General features: G+C 35.0%; 1 long non-coding RNA gene across 1 annotated transcript; it reads right to left on the minus strand.

The window, feature by feature from the left end:
* Positions 1 to 244: 244 nt before the first annotated feature.
* On the minus strand, positions 245 to 20,080 carry LOC148941588 (uncharacterized). Its single transcript, XR_016143292.1, has 2 exons — positions 20,053 to 20,080; positions 245 to 620 (listed from the first exon to the last, which is right to left on the minus strand). It is a non-coding gene; the product is annotated as an uncharacterized LOC148941588 (long non-coding RNA).
* Positions 20,081 to 21,213: the final 1,133 nt, after the last annotated feature.

Consider the following 21,213-nt stretch of genomic DNA (forward strand, 5'->3'; position numbering starts at 1 on the left):
TTTTTCGGGAGGGGGAATTCAAATCGAAAAATATAAATTACAAACGAAAATACTTAGCATCCCTAAATTGCGTGGAAATCATGCATTAGCGTCTCCAAGTTCTAAGCCAGAAGAAGAAGAGTAATATTGTGAATTTTTTTTAAATCATCAATGTAATAATATTTATTCTGTGAAGTAGAATTTTGCCTTATGTCAGTTTTTTCTCCTCACCAATTAAAAAGCTTTTTTATGTAACTAAGCAAGCTTTATTGTGTCAAAAATATCGCTTTCATGCAAAAGTAAGGATACAATTACTGAGAAGATTCACAGTAAAACAAAAGGCACTTAAAAAAAGAAAAAATATTTGTCTTGTAGATAAAAATGAGCTTGACTAGAGTGATTGGTGCCTATGAGTATAACAGCATCATCATGCTTTCCCTATCTTTCCATCTATTATCATCATCATCATGATCATCGCCATGCTGCTGTCTTCTTCTGAAGCTTTGTCGCTTCTGACGATGAGGTTCTATTTCTGGTTGGCTGGTTTTGAAACTTGGCAACGTCGTAGGAGAAATTGTAGTTTCAGCCTCGATGGGAGCAGAGCCAACTAGCCCCACAACGAGTAGCAGAGCAATCATGACCTAGAAAAGAAATGTGTAAAACGAGTTAAATTGTGTGTAAGTTCCAAGAATCTTTGGCAAAGTTCAAACTAATTCTCAAGTGCCCTTACTGTATTGTAAATACTGAATTTCAAGAATTTCCTAAATAAGAACTGATTTGAAAAATTAACAGCACACGTTCCTATTGCCGGGGTTTTAAATTTTTGCTAATTTATTTTCATAGCCTTTTCTCTGCCTTTTTCGTGTTCTGTCCGGTTATAAAAAGCACAGATAGTTTGCAGAATTTTTATTCTTATGGCTTAAGCTTTCGTTCTTGGAGGAGGGTTTTCATTGGAGGAGGATACCATCATAGGTTCCCTTACAACTGAACCCTCGAATAATACAACCCTATTCAATTCAACCAATTTAACATAACCTTTGTTCAAACCAACCTGCGTTTCACTCAATCATCTTGCAACTCAGCCCCCACGCAATTCAGACCCAATTTAACTCAACCCCCGTTTAACTCGATCCCCTTTCAACTCAACCCACATGCAACTGAGCCCTCATTCAACTCGACTCCCCTGCAGTTCAACCCTCACTTCGCCCAATCCTATTTCGCTCAACCCAACCTACAGCTCAACCCCCCTAAAACTCAACTTCCATTTAGCATAAACTCCGTCCAACTCAAACTCCATTGAACTTAATTCTAATTGACTTAACCACATTAAGCTTGACCCTCTTTAAATCAATAAAATAATTTGAAAATATAATTCAGTAAGTTTTGTCGGAAGTGGTAAAAGTTGACTCGAATGAAATGGTCTTTTAACATAGGTTAGTTCTTATAATTGTTTTTTATGCTGTTTCAATTTAACGGTATTCCTCTCCCCGCCTTCTAAAAATAAAAACAAATTTATTTTGTCTTAATTTTTTATATAAGCAAAGCTGTTCATGCCCAGGACTCGAACAGACCTGAATTCCATGGTTGCCGCAATAGGTGCAACCTAGTACGGAGAAAGCCAAACAGATCCATTCCTGAAAATTTCTTTCAATTTGGAATAAGCTCAGATTAGCCAGATCTCCAGATAGGTAAGCTTGTCGTATTTTCCATTAATTCGTTAGTTGCAGTACTTTCAGTATAGGCCATTCGATCGAAGATTCAATGTTGTTTTGGAATATTATAAGTGCTACCTTCATAATTGCGCCCCAGCTCCCATCCCCCTAATGCCAGGATATAGTCCTAGGCAATGTGTACAAAGCTTGGGTGATTTTTTTTTGGTTGTCTTTTTTTGTTATTTTATCATCAACAGTCGGTTCATAATACCGAATATTACCACCGAAAAAGAAAATAGCAAACACACAAACTAAATCAGCTACATTTTGAATGTGGCCTACGGCCACATTCAGGCATTGGGGAAGCTGGGGCTCAATTACGCGGTGGCGATTGTTACATTCGCAAAGAGCGTTAAATGGTAAATTGAAGGTATGTTTAACTTTCAGCTAGCAAATTAATTGAGCGTTCGATAAATTTGCCGCCAAAACCTTTACCACAAAAACTTTAAAAAGCTTGATTTCCCTTAAAGCTTAAACCCTGTAAAATTATTAAATCATCAGATCACGCCTTAGGTTTAGGGCAATAAAAAATGTGCTGTACACAGCTACTGAAGCAAGAAGCAAATTTTTAGCTTCTAATGAGTGCTAGATCAAACTTATTCATTGGCTAGGGGTTGAGTTGAGTCAAATTGGTGTTGATTTAAACTGGAGTCGAATTGAATAGGGTTGAGGTGTGTGAGGATTGAGTAAATAGGGGTTGAGTCAAATTGGGTTGAGCATACAGCAATGTAATTTTAAACAATAGACTTAATTTAATTAGATAATGATGCTTTAAAATTTCTTTTTAAAAATAAATGTTAGGATAATTTGAGATGTATTTTCGGGGACAAAATTTACCACAGCATTCTATTTTTTCAAAAACTGAGAGGTTTGACTGAGATGTTTAGGATAGTTCCAACTTTTTGGGCTGTCCCAGAATTTTTACCCGATGACGTGCTTAGCGTATTCGAAAATGACACTTGTATGGTTTCTTCTGTAAGTAGTAAATAGGCGTTAGAACTTGTTTTCTGTTCGATTGAGTCCACTCCCAAGAGTATATAATCATCTGTTCGATATTATCAAACCCCCCAGGAGAAAAAAACGCATCCATGATATCCCGCCAAGAGAAACTAAAAGATTTGTTATGTATATATATATATATATATATATATATATATATATATATATATATATATATATATATATATATATATATATATATATATATATATATATATATATATATATATATATATATATATATATATATATATATATATATATATATATATATATATATATATATTGCAGAAAACAGACAGAAACCATGAAACTATATTAGATTTTGTGGACTTATTAAATTTTACAGGACACATTTCGTCAATATTGCTCCGTGTTGTGGGAATTTTACCCCTTTTCGAAATTTCTACACATTTTTCTTGACTAAATACATATTGAAATGAATAAGAAAATTGTTCAACTGAAAGTAATTGGCAATATTAAAATTAAAACTAACAAGAATTATTCCATATTTAAGGGGGGTATCGCTCCTTTACCCTTTATTCTTTCCACTAAGGTTTGACTTCTTTCTCAGTTTTTTGAGAATTAAACAAAAATGCAATTTTTTTTTATCTAAAAGTCAGGAGTGACATTAAAACTTAAAATGAACAGAAATAATTCCCTATATGAGGGGGGCTACCCCTTCCTTGACCCTTGGTATTTACGTTATAGTCTTGAAGTTCTTTAAAAATATATCTCCTTCATAGTCAATAGTCCTTGTGTTTAAGCAGTCTTTCTTAAGAACTTGTGACGAAAAATCAAACTATAGCAAATAAAATGCAAGGGTGGAGGAGGCGGCAGTCTCCTATCACAGGGAATAATTTATGTTCGTTTTAAATTTTGATTCTGCTCATTTCTTTCAGTTAAAACAACTTGTTTTTTATTCAATTCTTTCCGTTGTTCAAATTATGTCAGAAAAACCCCTCCTCCCATGTAAAATTTCCTTTGGGAAATTTTCCCCAGAATATCCCCTCCCCATAGAAAATTCTCCCTGTTGGATATCCCCCCGTAAAAAATACCCCAAACAAAATATCCGTATGTTTCGCATTAACGAATACTACATGCGCAAAATGGGCAAATTGCTTAACTTACAGCCCTTTCTGCATGGACTATGGGTGATCATGCCATCCCCAAAGAACATTTATTGGACATTTCAAGTGTGCTGAATCAAATGGCTATCGAAAATTTTTATCAGATGTCTGTACGAAAAAGGGGGAGGGGCTAGTTCCCCTCTAATCATTTTAGTCACTTAAAAAAGGGACTAGAACTTTTGATTTCTAACCAAATGAGCTCTCTTGCGATTTTCTAGACTCACTGGTTCGATACAATCACCCCTAGGGAAAACAAAAGCAAAAAAAAAAAACACATCCTTGAACTTTATTCTGGCAACAAAAAAAAATGGAAAATTCCACATTTTTGTGTATAGGAAACAATCGCTTGAGGCTTTGGGGGTGTTTCCCCCCTTATCCGAAAATCGGACGAACTTTCTCAGGTTCGTAGCTTTAGATGGGTAACATTAAGCTTAATGAACTTTATACATTTGAAACCAGAATAAAAATCGAATTCTTTTGATGCATCTATTGTTATCAATTTTTTTTAGTTTTATAAATTATGTTCAATATTTGTTCATTATAATTTGTTAGCTCACTATTTTTTCGATAATCGGAGCATTACACAGTAATTTTGCAACGAATAAATAGAATATAAACAAAATAACGTATTCTTTTTCAAAATTTCGCTTATTACTACAGTTTATCATACAGTTCGTGGTAACGAACTGTAAGTAAGGAGCGACCCGGTTCAATAGTAACCGAAATTCTACAAAACGGAATTTTGATACCAATAGATACATCAAAATAATTAAATTTTAATGCTGATTTCAAATATATAAATTTCATCAAGTTTATTCCGACCCATCAAAAGTTGCGTGCCTGGGAAAATTTTGGTTGATTTTTGAAAAAAGGGGAAAAGACCTTCTAAAAGTCATGTGGTCTATATGAAAATCCGGACATCGGATTTAGTGTATCAGCGAACCCTAATGTTAAAGTTTTAAGTTTCAGCCTCTTAAAATGTGATCTCTTGAATTTTTGCCCGGTGAAAGATCACGTATGTATGTTTATTTTCCAGGGATGATCGTATCGACCCAGTGGTCCTAGAATATCGTGGGAGGGCTCATTGGAACAGAAATTAAAAGTTCTAGTGGAATTTTTAAGTGATTAAAAAATAGAGGGCAGCTAGCAGTAGAGGAGGGGGTGTTACTCGTGTCACTTACCCCTGCTGCCACCTATAACTTTTTTTACGTAATTTATTAAAGGATTATCGATCGAGTCTATGTGTAATGTGGGTCAAGGTCAATCGTTCTGTTGTTGTTTGTCCACGTGCTAATTACACGAGGGGTGATTTACATAATCGATGGGGGAATTCTTGATTCACGAGCGTGGGGATGACGGGACATAATAGATAAAAGGATTATCGATCGAGTATCATCGGGGGGGTGTGTCAAGGTCAATCGATCTGTTGTTGTTTGGCCACGTGCGAATGACACGAGGGGTGATTTACATAATCGATGGGGGAATTATTGATTCACGAGCGTGGGGATGACTGGACATAATTTATTCAAGGATTATCGATCGAGTCTAATGTGGGTGTGTCAAGGTCAATCGATCTGTTGTTGTTTGGACTCGTGCGAATGACACGAGGGGTGATTTACATAATCGATGGGGAAATTATTGATTCACGAGCGTGGGGAATTATGAAACAAGATGATCATAGAGTTCATAGGGGTAAAGAGTACGTAATCGCTCAATGACCTCTTTTTCCAAGATCGATGTATTTGATGTTGTTTGGCTAGCCTGCCCCGTGAACTTGATTTACATACTCGCTAGGGGAAATTATTGATTCACGAGTGGGGGAATTAAGAAACAAACATGGCTTCAATGTTGTTTGGCTAGCCTGTCCTGAGAAATTGATTTACATATTCGTTAGGGGACATTAATGATCCCCGAAGGGGGCATTAAGAAACAATCAAGGCTTCATTGTTGTTTGGCTATAGCCAAATGTTATGACTTTCCCGGAAACAGTTAGATCACGTGTTTCCTTCTCAGCCAATCAACGAGTCGGATACATCTCCCTTCTCAGCCAATCAGAGGGCTGGTTACATATTAGCGGCGGTGGGAATATAAGGAACGGGTTTTTTGCTATAGTTTTATTAGTCTGTGAATAGAATTCAAAGGAGTGAGAAGAAGAAGAAGAACAGTTTGACTTTACTCATTTTGGATATATATTTGTGTGTGTTGACGATGGCGAGTGGAATGTTTACCCTATTAGAAGTTGATAGTGGAGTCGATGATAATGGTACAAGAGCACCAAACATTGCGGTGGAAATCACGAAAGGATCACGGCTTTGTCTGGAATGGGAAGCAGTATATGCAAGATATGTGATATCCTTGAGCAAATTTAAAATGGAGGATCAATTATGTTTCGCCGCTAAAGTTGATATAGTACATGTGAATAGACTTCAATGTGCTTTAAGTGCATTGGTGAAACATATTGAAGACAATAAACAGTATCGCTGATTGTACATGCTCTGTATTATTGATAATGATGTTGTAATTATTCAATAAAATTGTTTCGAAATCGGAAATGTTTTCTTTCTTTTCTGGTCAGGTTAGGCTAACAAATCAGGGTCAGTCTAGAGTGAATCCAATTATTTACCACCACTAGTGGTTCACGTCATATGCCTAAACACATAATAATAAGAAATATAATGTGAATATTTAACTACTTTATTGTATATATATGCATTATATTAATAAACAAAAATTAACAAAAAAAAAAAAAAAAAAATTCAGTTATTTAATCTAATGTGATATTTATCACTGTTTTTATATACTCTATCTCAGGAGGTTCAATTATTTGAACCTCCTCCTCCATAGGTATGATATCTATGAGCGAGGGTGTCTCCTCAGATTGAGACACCTCCGCATATAAATCGGTTCGCACTCTAATTATATGGTTCACTAGTCGTTCTGAAGACCTATGTCGCAATAGATCCTCGGTTTCACATGTACATAGGAGGAGCTCTTCCTCCTCCTCCAGTGTAATGACGATATCACTATTCTCATTACATGCGGCTAGAAGCTCTTCCTCTTCCTCCAATGTAAGCCCCCACACATGCCACTCATCCTAAAAAAGATTGAGAACGCTATGGTACAAATATAAATAAAAATTTAAACAATGTTGTGGGAGAATGGTTCATTTAAATTTTTGGTTTTATTTTGAAATAAGAAATTTAAAAAAACATGAAATTTTTGCAATTAAAAACGAACAAAAATTAATTAAAAAACTTTCAGAAAAATATGTTTTCAAAGATAAGTAAAGATCATTTTAAACTTAAGCTCAGCAGATGTAAATCCCTTTTAAAATTTAAAACTTGATACGTCAAAAGAATCAGATTTCAATGCTGATTTTAAATATATAGTTTAGTCCTACCCATCAAAAGCTATGCGCCTGAGAAAATTTGGCTGATTTTCAGAAAAATGGGGGAAATAACACCTAAAAGTTATGAAACCTTAATGAAAATCACACCATCATATTCAGCGTATCACAGAACCCTACTATAGAGGTTTCAATCTCCTATCTACAAAAATGTGGAATTTTGCTTTTTTTACCAGAAGAAAGATCACGGATGCGTGTAATTTTTATTTTCTACGACAAATATGGAATTATGCTCGAATCTTACGATTATTCTTATACTTTAGTTCCATGAAGAAAAAGCAAGTTGACATTTTCTTAGAATCGACATGTAAACCTAGACATAAAGCAGGATTTTGAAAAAATCACAAATATAATTTTAATTTTTGACACAATTTTTGAAGAAAAGTCCTTAAGTTACATTTGCGTTTATATTTTAGTTCCAAGAAGCTATAGCCATTTAACACTTGCTTAAAGTGAACAGGTAAACCTAGAAGTTAAGTAAAATGTTTGAAAATGTACAAATATGATCTTTATTTTTGAAGAGACATTCTGAATTCTATTCGAGTCATGCGATTGTGTTCAAAGAGTTCGTTTTAACGAATTGTAAGTAAGGAGCGACCCGGCTCAATGATAACCGAAACTCTAGAAAATGGGTTTTTGATACCAATAGATACATCAAAAGAATCAGATTTCAATGCTGATTTTAAATATATAGTTTAGTCCTACCCATCAAAAGTTACGTGCCTGAGAAAATTTGGCTGATTTTCAGAAAAATGGGGGGAAATACCCCCTAAAAGTTATAAAACCTTAATGAAAATCACACCATCATATTCAGCGTATCACAGAACCCTACTATAGAGGTTTCAAGCTCCTATCTACAAAAATGTGGAATTTTGCTTTTTTTACCAGAAGAAAGATCACGGATGCGTGTTTATTTTTATTTATTTATTTTTTTTTGTTCCAGGGGTTTTCGTATCGACACAGTGGTCATATAATATCGTTGGAGGACTTATTGAAACGGAAATTAAGAGTTATAGTTCCCTTTTTAAGTTACAAACAAATGGAGGGCAACTAGGCCCCCCTCCCACGCTCATTTTTTTCCAAAAGTCACCTGATCAAAATTTTGAGATATCTATTTTGTTCAGCAGGGCTGAAATTATGATAACTATGTCCATTAGGATAACTTAATTCCCCCACAGCTCTCGGGGGAAGGGTTGCAAGTTATAAACTTTGCCCATTGTTTACATATATGGGCCATTCTGTTGCGAAAACACACAAAAGTTAGAAAAAAATACAAAATATTCCTTTATTACCTCTGAAAAACGGCTAAAAATGAAGAATTCATACACATTTTCAACTATCTAAGGGTAAGTGTTTTAAATATGGGCCATTCTGTTGCGAAAACACACAAAGTTAGAAAAAATGCAAAATGTTCCTTTATTACCTCTGCAATACAGCTAAAAATGAAGAATTCATACACATTTTCAACTAGCTAAGAGACATTCTGAATTCTATTCGAGTCATGCAATAGTGTTCAAAGACTTCGTGTTAACGAATTGTAAGTAAGGAGCGTCCCGGCTCAATGGTAACCGAAACTCTTGAAAACATGTTTTTAGCTCCATGAAGGTAAAGCTAGTTGACATTTCCTTTAAAGAATCAGATTTAAATGCTGATTTTAAATATAAATTTTAGTCCTACCCCTCAAAAGTTAAGCGCCAGAGAAACTAAAGTTAGAAAAAATGCAAAATGTTCCTTTATAACATCTGCAATACAGCTAAAAATTAAGAATTCATACACATTTTCAACTAGCTAAGAGACATTCTGAATTATATTCGAGTCAGGCAATCGTGTTCAAAGAGGTCGTGTTAACGAATTGTAAGTAAGGAGCGTCCCGGCTCAATGTTAACCTAAACTCTTTAAAACAGGTTTTTAGCTCCATGAAGGTAAAGCAAGTTGACATTTCCTTTAAAGAATCAGATTTCAATGCTGATTTTAAATATATAGTTTAGTCCTACCCATCAAAAGTTACGCGCCTGAGAAAATATGGCTGATTTTCGGAAAATGGAGAAATACCCCCTAAAAGTTATAAAACCTTAATGAAAATCACATCATCATATTCATCGTATCACAGAACCCTACTATAGAGGTTTCAAGCTCATATCTACAAAAAATGTGGAATTTTGCTTTTTTACCAGGAGAAAGATCACGGATGCGTGTTTATTTTTATTTATTTATTTTTTTGTTCCAGCGGTTTTCGTATCGACCCAATGGTCATATAATATCGTTGGAGGACTTATTGAAACGGAAATTAAAAGTTCTAGTTCTCTTTTTAAGTGATCAAAAATGGAGGGCAAATAGGCCCCCTCCCAGGCTCATTTTTTCCAAAAGTCACCTGATCAAAATTATGATTTTCAGGGTCGAGTATTTCTAGCAAAAAATATAGTTAATTCTAATTAATGGTATGCAAAATGTGGCTCACAGATACCTAATTTACAGATCTGGATATTCCAAATCGTCACGTTTTTGTAAGAAAAATTATAGAAATAAAATATATTTCTATGGTTCAAATATGTAAAATCCATAGGGGAAAATATAAATTAAAATTTAAACATACATTAACCATCGAAGGACCGGTGACTTCATTTGAACTATTCATTACTTTATATATATATATATATCTTTATTTCAATAAGCACTGAGGTTGATGTCATCTAAACAGTAAATAATATGCGGTAATAACGGTATATTTCCTTTCCATAATCAAATGAATAAATGTTGACCTATAGGATCATGGAAAACAAGTTAATTTTATGTCTTCTTTTCATTTGCATATGTCACCCACTGACATAAGCCATTCTATGACTTTTTTTTCAGAAATAAAGTTATTTTTTTATGTGAAAAAAGTAACTAATTAAATTTGAAAGTTCTTGTCATAATGTTAATATTTTTCCAAAATCGTATAATCAATTTTTAGATTGATTTTTTCTTCAACATAATTAAAAGACACAATAACTATGTCTTTAGAGATAAAATGAACTCTTCAACACCGGGGGGGATAGGTTTTTAAGTTATGAAATTTATAAATAAACCGATAAAAGTTGGGGGTTGAAAAGATTTGTACTCCAACTCGAAACACAACAGTCGAGAGAGGGATCATTCTAATTGAAAAAGATTCTAGTGATCCTTTTAAGTAACAAAAATAATTGGAAGGGTAACTAGCTTCACCTCCCGCATCACCTTTTCCTAAATCGTCTAATGGGAGCCACGGATCCGAAGGCTGACCACGGACGGACACCACACCACCCGGGATCACAGACTGAAGGCCCACCGCAGGTGGATCCCCCACCCCCAGACTCATAAGCTAAAGGTCCACCGATGGTGGGAGCCACAATAACTATGTCTTTAGAGATAAAATGGACTCTTCAGCACCGGGGGGATAGGTTTTAAGTTATGAAATTTATAAATAAACCGATAAAAGTTGGGGGTTGAAAAGATTTGTACTCCAACTCGAAACACAACAGTCGAGAGAGGGATCATTCTAATTGAAAAAGATTCTAGTGATCCTTTTAAGTAACAAAAATAATTGGAAGGGTAACTAGCTTCACCCTCCGCATCACCTTTTTCCTAAATCGTCTAATGGGAGCCACGGATCCGAAGGCTGACCACGGTTAGGTTAAGTGGTCTTAACCTAACCCAGGTTAGGTTAGGTTACCTAACCTAACTAGGGTTAGGTTAGGTTAGGTTAGGTTCGGTTAAGTGGCCGGCCACTTAACCGAACCTAACCTAACCTAACCTAACCCTAGTTAGGTTAGGTAACCTAACCTAACCTGGGTTAGGTTAAGACCACTTAACCTAACCGTGGTCAGCCTTCGGATCCGTGGTTCCCATTAGACGATTTAGGAAAAAGGTGATGCGGGGGGGTGAAGCTAGTTACCCTTCCAATTATTTTTGTTACTTAAAAGGATCACTAGAATCTTTTTCAATTAGAATGATCCCTCTCTCGACTGTTTTGTTTCGAGTTGGAGTACAAATCTTTTCAACCCCCAACTTTTATCGGTTTATTTATAAATTTCATAACTTAAAAACCTATCCCCCCGGTGCTGAAGAGTCCATTTTATCTCTAAAGACATAGTTATTGTGGCTCCCACCATCGGTGGACCTTTAGCTTATGAGTCCGGGGGTGGGGGGCCCACCGGTGGGGGGTCGGCAGTCGGGGACCCCGGGGGGTGTGGTGTCCGTCCGTGGTCAGCCTTCGGATCCGTGGCTCCCATTAGACGATTTAGGAAAAAGGTGATGCGGGAGGGTGAAGCTACTTACCCTTCCAATTATTTTTGTTACTTAAAAGGATCACTAGAATCTTTTTCAATTAGAATGATCACTCTCTCGACTGTTGTGTTTCGAGTTGGAGTACAAATCTTTTCAACCCCCAACTTTTATCGGTTTATTTATAAATTTCATAACTTAAAAACCTATCCCCCGGTGCTGAAGAGTCCATTTTATCTCTAAAGACATAGTTATTGTGGCTTTTAATTATGTTGAAGAAAAGATCCATCTAAAAATTGATTAGACGATTTTGGAAAAATATTCACATTATGACGAGAACTTTCAAATATCAGGAGTTACTTTGTTCACATAAAAAAATAACTTTATTTCTGAAAAACAAGTCATAGAATGGCTTATGTCATTGGGGGACTTATGCAAATGAAAAGAAGACATAAAATGAACTTGTTTTCCATGCTCCTATAGGTCAACATTTATTAATTTGATTATGGAAAGGAAATATACCGTTATTACCGCATATTATTTACTGTTTAGATGACATCAACCTCAGTGCATATTGAAATAAAGATATATATATATATAAAGTAATGAATAGTTCAAATGAAGTCACCGGTCCTTCGATGGTTAATGTATGTTTAAATTTTAATTTATATTTTCCCCTATGGATTTTACATATTTGAACCATAGAAATATATTTTATTTCTATAATTTTTCTTACAAAAACGTGACGATTTGGAATATCCAGATCTGTAAATTAGGTATCTGTAAGCCACATTTTGCATACCACTAATTAGAATTAACTATATTTTTTGCTAGAAATACTCGACCCTGAAAATCATAATTTTGATCAGGTGACTTTTGGAAAAATGAGCGTGGGAGGGGGCCTATTTGCCCTCCATTTTTGATCACTTAAAAAGAGAACTAGAACTTTTAATTTCCGTTTCAATAAGTCCTCCAACGATATTATATGACCATTGGGTCGATACGAAAACCCTTGGAACAAAAAAATAAATAAATAAAAATAAACACGCATCCGTGATCTTTCTTCTGGTAAAAAAGCAAAATTCCACATTTTTTGTAGATATGAGCTTGAAACCTCTATAGTAGGGTTCTGTGATACGATGAATATGATGATGTGATTTTCATTAAGGTTTTATAACTTTTAGGGGGTATTTCCCCCATTTTCCGAAAATCAGCCATATTTTCTCAGGCGCATAACTTTTGATGGGTAGGACTAAACTATATATTTAAAATCAGCATTGAAATCTTATTCTGTAAAGGAAATGTCAACTTGCTTTACCTTCATGGAGCTAAAAACCTGTTTTCAAGAGTTTCGGTTACCATTGAGCCGGGACGCTCCTTACTTACAATTCGTTAACATGAACTCTTTGAACACGATCGCATGACTCGAATAGAATTCAGAATGTCTCTTAGCTAGTTGAAAATGTGTATGAATTCTTAATTTTTATCTGTATTGCAGAGGTAATAAAGAAACATTTGCAATTTTTCTATCTTTATTTTCTCAGGCGCGTAACTTTTGATGGGTAGGACTAAACTATATATTTAAAATCAGCATTGAAATCTGATTCTTTAAAGGAAATGTCAACTTGCTTTACCTTCATGGAGCTAAAAACCTGTTTTCAAGAGTTTCGGTTACCACTGAGCCGGGACGCTCCTTACTTACAATTCGTTAACACGACCTCTTTGAACACGATCGCATGACTCGAATAGAATTTAGAATGTCTCTTAGCTAGTTGAAAATGTGTATGAATTCTTCATTTTTAGCTGTATTGCAGAGGTAATAAAGGAAAATTTTGCATTTTTTCTAAATTATGTTTGTTTTCGCAACATAATGGACCATATTTAAAACACTTAACCTTAGATAGTTGAAAATGTGTATGAATTCTTCATTTTTAGCCGTTTTTCAGAGGTAATAAAGGAATATTTTGTATTTTTTTCTAACTTTTGTGTGTTTTCGCAACAGAATGGTCCATATATGTAAACAATGGGCAAAGTTTATAACTTGCAGCCCTTCCCCCGAGAGCTGTGGGGGAATTAAGTCATCCTAAAGGACATAGTTATCATAATTTCAACCCTGCTGAACAAAATGGATATCTCAAAATTTTGATCAGGTGACTTTTGGAAAAAAATGAGCGTGGGAGGGGGGCCTAGTTGCCCTCCATTTTTTGGTCACTTAAAAAGGGAACTAGAACTTTTAATTTCCGTTTCAATAAGTCCTCCAACGATATTATATGACCATTGGGTCGATACGAAAACCTCTGGAACAAAAAAATAAATAAATAAAAATAAACACGCATCCGTGATCTTTCTCCTGGTAAAAAAGCAAAATTCCACATTTTTTGTAGATATGAGCTTGAAACCTCTATAGTAGGGTTCTGTGATACGATGAATATGATGATGTGATTTTCATTAAGGTTTTATAACTTTTAGGGGGTATTTCCCCCATTTTCCGAAAATCAGCCATATTTTCTCAGGCGCGTAACTTTTGATGGGTAGGACTAAACTATATATTTAAAATCAGCATTGAAATCTGATTCTTTAAAGGAAATGTCAACTTGCTTTACCTTCATGGAGCTAAAAACCTGTGTTCAAGAGTTTCGGTTACCATTGAGTCGGGACGCTCCTTACTTACAATTCGTTAACACGACCTCTTTGAACACGATCGCATGACTCGAATATAATTCAGAATGTCTCTTAGCTAGTTGAAATTGTGTATGAATTCTTCATTTTTAGCTGTATTGCAGAGGTAATAAATTAACATTTTTCATTTTTTCTAACTTTATTTTCTCTTGCGCGTAACTTTGATGGGTAGGAATAAACTATATATTTAAAATCAGCATTGAAATCTGATTCTTTAAAGGAAATGTCAACTTGCTTTACCTTCATGGAGCTAAAAACCTGTTTTCAAGAGTTTCGGTTACCATTGAGCCGGGACGCTCCTTACATACAATTCGTTAACACGAAGTCTTTGAACACGATCACATGACTCGAATAGAATTCAGAATGTCTCTTAGCTAGTTGAAAATGTGTATGAATTCTTCATTTTTAGCTGTATTGCAGAGGTAATAAAGGAACATTTTGCATTTTTTCTAACTTTTGTGTGTTTTCGCAACAGAATGGCCCATATTTAAAACACTTACCCTTAGCTAGTTGAAACTGTGTATGAATTCTTCATTTTTAGCCGTTTTTAAGAGGTAATAAAGGAATATTTTGTATTTTTTTCTAACTATTGTGTGTTTTCGCAACAGAATGGCCCATATATGTAAACAATGGGCAAAGTTTATAACTTGCAGCCCTTCCCCCGAGAGCTGTGGGGGAATTAAGTCATCCTACAGGACATAGTTATCATAATTTCAACCCTGCTGAACAAAATGGATATCTCAAACTTTTGATCAGGTGACTTTTGGAAAAAAATGAGCGTGGGAGGGGGCCTAGTTGCCCTCCATTTTTTGTCACTTAAAAAGGGAACTAGAACTTTTAATTTCCGTTTCAATAAGTCCTCCAACGATATTATAGGACCACTGGGTCGATACGAAAACCCCTTGAACAAAAAAAAAAAAAATAAATAAAAATAAACACACATCCGTGATCTTTCTTCTGGTAAAAAAAGCAAAATTCCACATTTTTGTAGATAGGAGCTTGAAACCTCTATAGTAGGGCTCTGTGATACGCTGAATATGATGGTGTGATTTTCATTAAGGTTTTATAACTTTTAGGGGGTATTTCCCCCCATTTTTCTGAAAATCAGCCAAATTTTCTCAGGCACATAACTTTTGATGGGTAGGACTAAACTATATATTTAAAATCAGCATTGAAATCTGATTCTTTTGATGTATCTATTGGTATCAAAAACCCATTTTCTAGATTTTCGGTTATCATTGAGTCGGGTTGCTCCTTACTTACAATTCGTTAAAACGAACTCTTTGAACACAATCGCATGACTCGAATAGAATTCAGAATGTCTCTTCAAAAATAAAGATCATATTTGTACATTTTCAAACATCTTACTTAACTTCTAGGTTTACCTGTTCACTTTAAGCAAGTGTTAAATGGCTATAGCTTCTTGGAACTAAAATATAAACGCAAATGTAACTTAAGGTAACTTTTCTTCAAAAATTGTGTCAAAAATTAAAATTACATTTGGGATTTTTTCCAAATCCTGCTTTATGTCTAGGTTTACATGTCGATTCTAAGAAAATGTCAACTTGCTTTTTCTTCATGGAACTAAAGTATAAGAATAATCGTAAGATTCGAGCATAATTCCGTATTTGTCGTAGAAAATAAAAATTACACGCATCCGTGATCTTTCTTCTGGTAAAAAAAGCAAAATTCCACATTTTTTGTAGATAGGAGCTTGAAACCTCTATAGTAGGGTTCTGTGATACGCTACGAATATGATAGCTGCTGATTCTTCATGTAAGGTTATTAATAACTTTTAGGATTCGAGTATAGTTCCCGCATTTATCGCAGAAAATACAGCCAAATTTTCTCAGGCTACGTTTCAACTTTATAGATCGGGTAGGACTAACTACTTTTGCTTCTGATATTAAAATATAAACTCAGCATAGCTGATCGTTTAATCTGATTCTTTATAGTAATCGGTTTTCAAGTTTTAAATTTTAAATGGGATTTGTATCTGCTGAGCTTAAGTTTAAAATGACCTTTACTTTTCTTTGAAAACATATTTTTCGGAAAGTTTTTTAATTAATTTTTGTTCGTTTTTAATTGCAAAAATTTCATGTTTTTTAAAATTTCTTATTTCAAAATCAAACCGAAAATTTAAATGAACCATTCTCCCACAACATTGTTTAAATTTTTATTTATATTTGTACCATAGCGTTCTCAATCTTTTTTAGGATGAGTGGCATATGTGGGGGCTTACATTGGAGGAAGAGGAAGAGCTTCTAGCTGCATGTATTGAGAATAGTGATATCGTCATTACACTGGAGGAGGAGAAAGAGCTCCTCCTATGTACATGTGAAACAGAGGATCTATTGCGACATAGGTCTTCAGAACGACTAGTGAACCATATAATTAGAGTGCGAACTGATTTATATGCGGAGGTGTCTCAATCTGAGGAGACACCCTCACTCATAGATATCATACCTATGGAGGAGGAGGTTCAAATAATTGAACCTCCTGAGATAGAATATATAAAAACAGTGATAAATATCAAATTAGATTAAATAACTGAATATTGTTTTTTTTTTTTTGTTAATTTTTGTTTATTAATATAATGCATATATATACAATAACGTCTTTAAATATTCAATTTAGATTTATTATTATTCGGTGTATAGGCATCTGACGTGAACCACTAGTGGTGGTAAATCATTGGATTCACTCTAGACTGACCCTGATTTGTTAGACTAACCTGACCAGAAAAGAAAGAAAACATTTCCGATTTCGAAACAATTTTATTTAATAATTACAACATCATTATCAATAATACAGAGCATGTACAATCAACGATACTGTTTATTGTCTTCAATATGTTTCACCAATGCACTTAAAGCACATTGAAGTCTATTCACATGTGCTATATCAACTTTTGTGGCGAAACATAATTGATCCTCCATTTTAAATTTGCTCAAGGATATTACATATCTTGCATATACTGCATCCCATTCCAGACAAAGACGTGATCCTTTCGTAATTTCCACCGCAATGTTTGGTGCTCTTGTACCATTATCATCAACTCCACTATCAACTTCTACTAGGGTAAACATTCCACTCGTCATTATTAACACACACAAATATATATCCAAATGAGTAAAGTCAAACTGTTCTTCTTCTTCTTCTCACTCCTTTGAATTCTATTCACAGACTAATAAAACTAGAGCAAAAAACACGTTCCTTATAGTCCCACCGCCGTTAATATGTAAGCAGCCCTCTGATTGACTGAGAAGGGAGATGTATCCGACTCGTTGATTGGCTGAGAAGGAAACACGTGATCTAACTGTTTCCGGGAAAGTCATAACATTTGGCTAGAGCCAAACAACAATGAAGCCATGTTTGTTTCTTAATTTCCCCTTCGTGAATCAATAATTTCCCCTAGCGATTATGTAAATCAAGTTCTCAGGCCAGGCTAGCCAAACAACAATGAAGCCATGTCTGTTTCTTAATTTCCCCCTCGTAAATCAATAATTCCCCCTAGCGATTATGTAAATCAAGTTCTCAGGGCAGGCTAGCCAAACAACATCAAATAACTCGATCATGGAAAAAGAGGTCATTGAGCGATTACGTAATCTTTCCCCCTAGGGACTCTCTGATCATATTGTTTCATAATTCACCACGCTCGTGAATCGATAATTCCCAAAACGAGTATGTAAATCATCCCTCGTGTCATTCGCACGTGTCCAAACAACAACAGATCGATTGACTTGACACACCCCCCCGAGGAGACTCGATCGATAATCCTTGAATAAATTATGTCCCGTCTTCCCCACGCTCGTGAATCAATAATTCCCCCATCGATTATGTAAATCACCCCTCGTGCCATTCGCACGTGGCCAAACAACAACAGATCGATTGACCTTGACACACCCACCCGATTCGACTCGATCGATAATCCTTGAATAAATTATGTCCCGTCATCCCCACGCTCGTGAATCAATAATTCCCCCATCGATTATGTAAATCACCCCACTTGTCATTCGCACGTGGCCAAACAACAACAACAGATCGATTGACCTTGACACCCATTAGACTCGATCGATAATCCTTGAATAAATTATGTAAAAAAAGTTGTAGGTGGCAGCAGGGGTGCGTGACACGAGTAACACCCCCTCCTCTACTGCTAGACCCCCTCCCACGCTCATTTGTTTCCCAAAGTCACCCGATCAAAATTTTGAGATAGCCATTTTTTTCAGCATGGTCAAAAATATGGTAACTATATCTTTTAGGATGACTTAATCCCCCAAAATCCTCGGGAGGAGGGTTGAAATTTAGGAACTTTACCCAATATTAACATATAGTATTGGTTATTGGGAAGTATACAGACGTTTTCAGAGGGGATTTTTCTGGTAGTGGGGGGTGGTCGGGTCGGGGTTTACACGGGAAGATCTTTCCGCGGAGGGAGTTCTCATGGGGGAAGGGATATTGCTATGAAGGGGGCACCGGATTTCCCAGCATTATTTAAAAAACGATCAGAAATTAAATAAAAAAAAAACATGTTTTTTGACTAAAAGTAAGGAACAACATCAAAACTTAAAACGAACAGTAATTATTACTTATATGATTGGGTTCGCCCCCTAGTCAATACCTTGCTCTTTACGCTAAAGTTTTTTTAGTATTTTCATAAGAGCTATTTATTCTAATTAACGGTCTTTGTGATTAAGGGGTCATTTTTAAAGAATTGGAACAAAATTTTAACTTTAGCGTACAGAGCTAGGTATTGACTAGGGGGGCGAATCCCCCCAATATACGTAATAAAAATATACGAATATAGAAGTTAATTACGTAAGTTAATTCGTCAGTTTCGTATATTTATTACTAAAAAATCGTTCGTAAATAAAATTAATCAACTTTCGAGAAAGCCATTTTGCCAAAAAATGTAAAATTAATCTTCAAATTTCGTTTTAATTATTCATGTACGGTGAGCCAAAATAAAAACCTGCATTAATTTAAAAACGTTCAGAAATAAAATATAAAAAAAACAAGTTTTTTGACTGAAAGTAAGGAGCAACATCAAAACTTAAAACGAACAGTAATTATTACGTATATGATTGTGTTCGCCCCCTAGTCAATACCTTGCTCTTTACGCTAAAGTTTTTTTAGTATTTTCATAAATATTACGTATATGATTGAGTTCGCCCCCTAGTCAAAGCCTCGCTCTTTAAGCCAAAGATTTCTTAGTACTTTCATAAGAGCTATTAATTCTAATTAACGGCCTTTGTGATTAAGGGGTCATTTTTAAAGAATTGGAACAAAATTCAAACTTTAGCGTAAGGAGCGAGGTATTGACTAGGGGGTGAACCCTTAATATACGTATTAAAAATATGTGAGTATAGAAGTTCGTTACGTAAGTTAATTCGTAAGTTACATATATTTATTACTAATAAAAACGCTCGTAAATAAAATTAAACAACTTTCGAGAAAGCCATTTAACCAAATAAAAGTAAAATTTATATACATTTTTTTTTAATTATTCATGCATGGTGAGCCAAAATCAAAACTTGTATTAATTCAAAAACGTTCAAAAATTAAATAAAAAACAAGTTTTTTAAATAAAAGTAAGGAGCGACTTTAAAACTTAAAACGAACAGAAATTATTCCGTATATGAAAGGGGCTGTCCCCTCCTCAACGCCTCGCTATTTACGCTAAAGTTTGACTTTCTCACAAGCTCCTTTAGGCTATATTAAAATACCTGACATAGTTGTGAGAAAGTCAAACCTTAGCGTACAGAGCGAGGCGTTGAGGAGGGGACAGCCCCTTTCATGTACGGAATAATTTCTGTTCGTTTTAATTTTTAATGTCGCTTCTTACTTTCAGTTAAAAAAACTTGTTTTTTATTTAATTACCATAAAAGGCTTGAAAACTTACCGTTGAAGCATTCATATTGTTCACACATCGAAACTTTCGGATGTATTGATGGAGAGCGTCTGAGAGTTCGGTGCTTTTATTTAGCTTTTCAAAGATAAGAGTAATAAAATTGACTCTTCAGTAGGTTATTAGAATATTTCTGAAATAATGACGTAATCTGTGACACTTTCCTAACGACCCCGAGATTTTATTTAAAATAGAATTCTTGCTTTGATTTCGTCACCTGTCCCAGCTGCTAATCAGTGATGAATTGACGCAAAACCAGATTACAAGTTTTTCTAATCCGGTTATGCGTCAAGTTGTATTTTGAAAACGGACAGTCATATGAATCTGATTGCATAACGAGCTGCTTAGAAATTTCTCCTAAAAGCACCGTTATTGGAAATGTTTAAGTCTGAAAAATGAGTTCAGAAAAATATTATTCAAGTTTCTTTCGATGCAAGCATATTCACCTGAATGTTTTCTTTGGGAGGGAGAGGGAAGGTTGAAGAAATCTTCTTGTAGAAAATTTGGTGGATTTTTTTTCCTTTTTACTTGCTTGAAATTTCATATAATCAGGTTTGGCGTGCTTTCCGGTAGCTCGAAGTTTGACTTTGTAGCAACTGGCAAATACAGCACAGTGAAGGGCAAATTCACTACCCTATTTTGCCATACGATTAACAAATAATATAATTGGCTAATAATGTGCGGCTAATATTATTTTTTATAAAAAAATAAAAAAAAATGTGCCGATTGAGTCACAAAAACAATCCAACGGGATTAAAGCCCTTTTTGAAATACTGAGTTTTGGACAGTAATCTTACTTAATCTTGTAGAATAGGCATTGTGTAATCATGGTCTCTGGCTACAAGCGGTTTTACCCCCCCCCCCTTATTCTTTCTTGCGCCAACAGGCTGATCATCGGTTTTGCATCAACTTTTGTTTTAAAACAGGTACATCGTCCCTAAATCATGATCGCATAAAAAACCCTGTTTTCACTCGGGGTTTGTGGGGATAAATTGAAATTAACATCCATTGGAAACGGGAGAAAAGTGTTTTCTGACACTGAATGAGAAAATCGATTTTCCTTTTCGTCGATTCGACAGGTTAGACGGGCCTAATGACAGGTTAGAAATATGTTGTCTTTTCAACATTCAGCCTTATGTTGTCTAAGAGTAAGAA

This window comes from Artemia sp. Qi Xiang Cuo, chromosome 18 (genome assembly GCF_049724085.1).
Source record: "Artemia sp. Qi Xiang Cuo chromosome 18, ASM4972408v1, whole genome shotgun sequence".
Lineage (NCBI taxonomy): Eukaryota > Metazoa > Arthropoda > Branchiopoda > Anostraca > Artemiidae > Artemia > Artemia sp. Qi Xiang Cuo.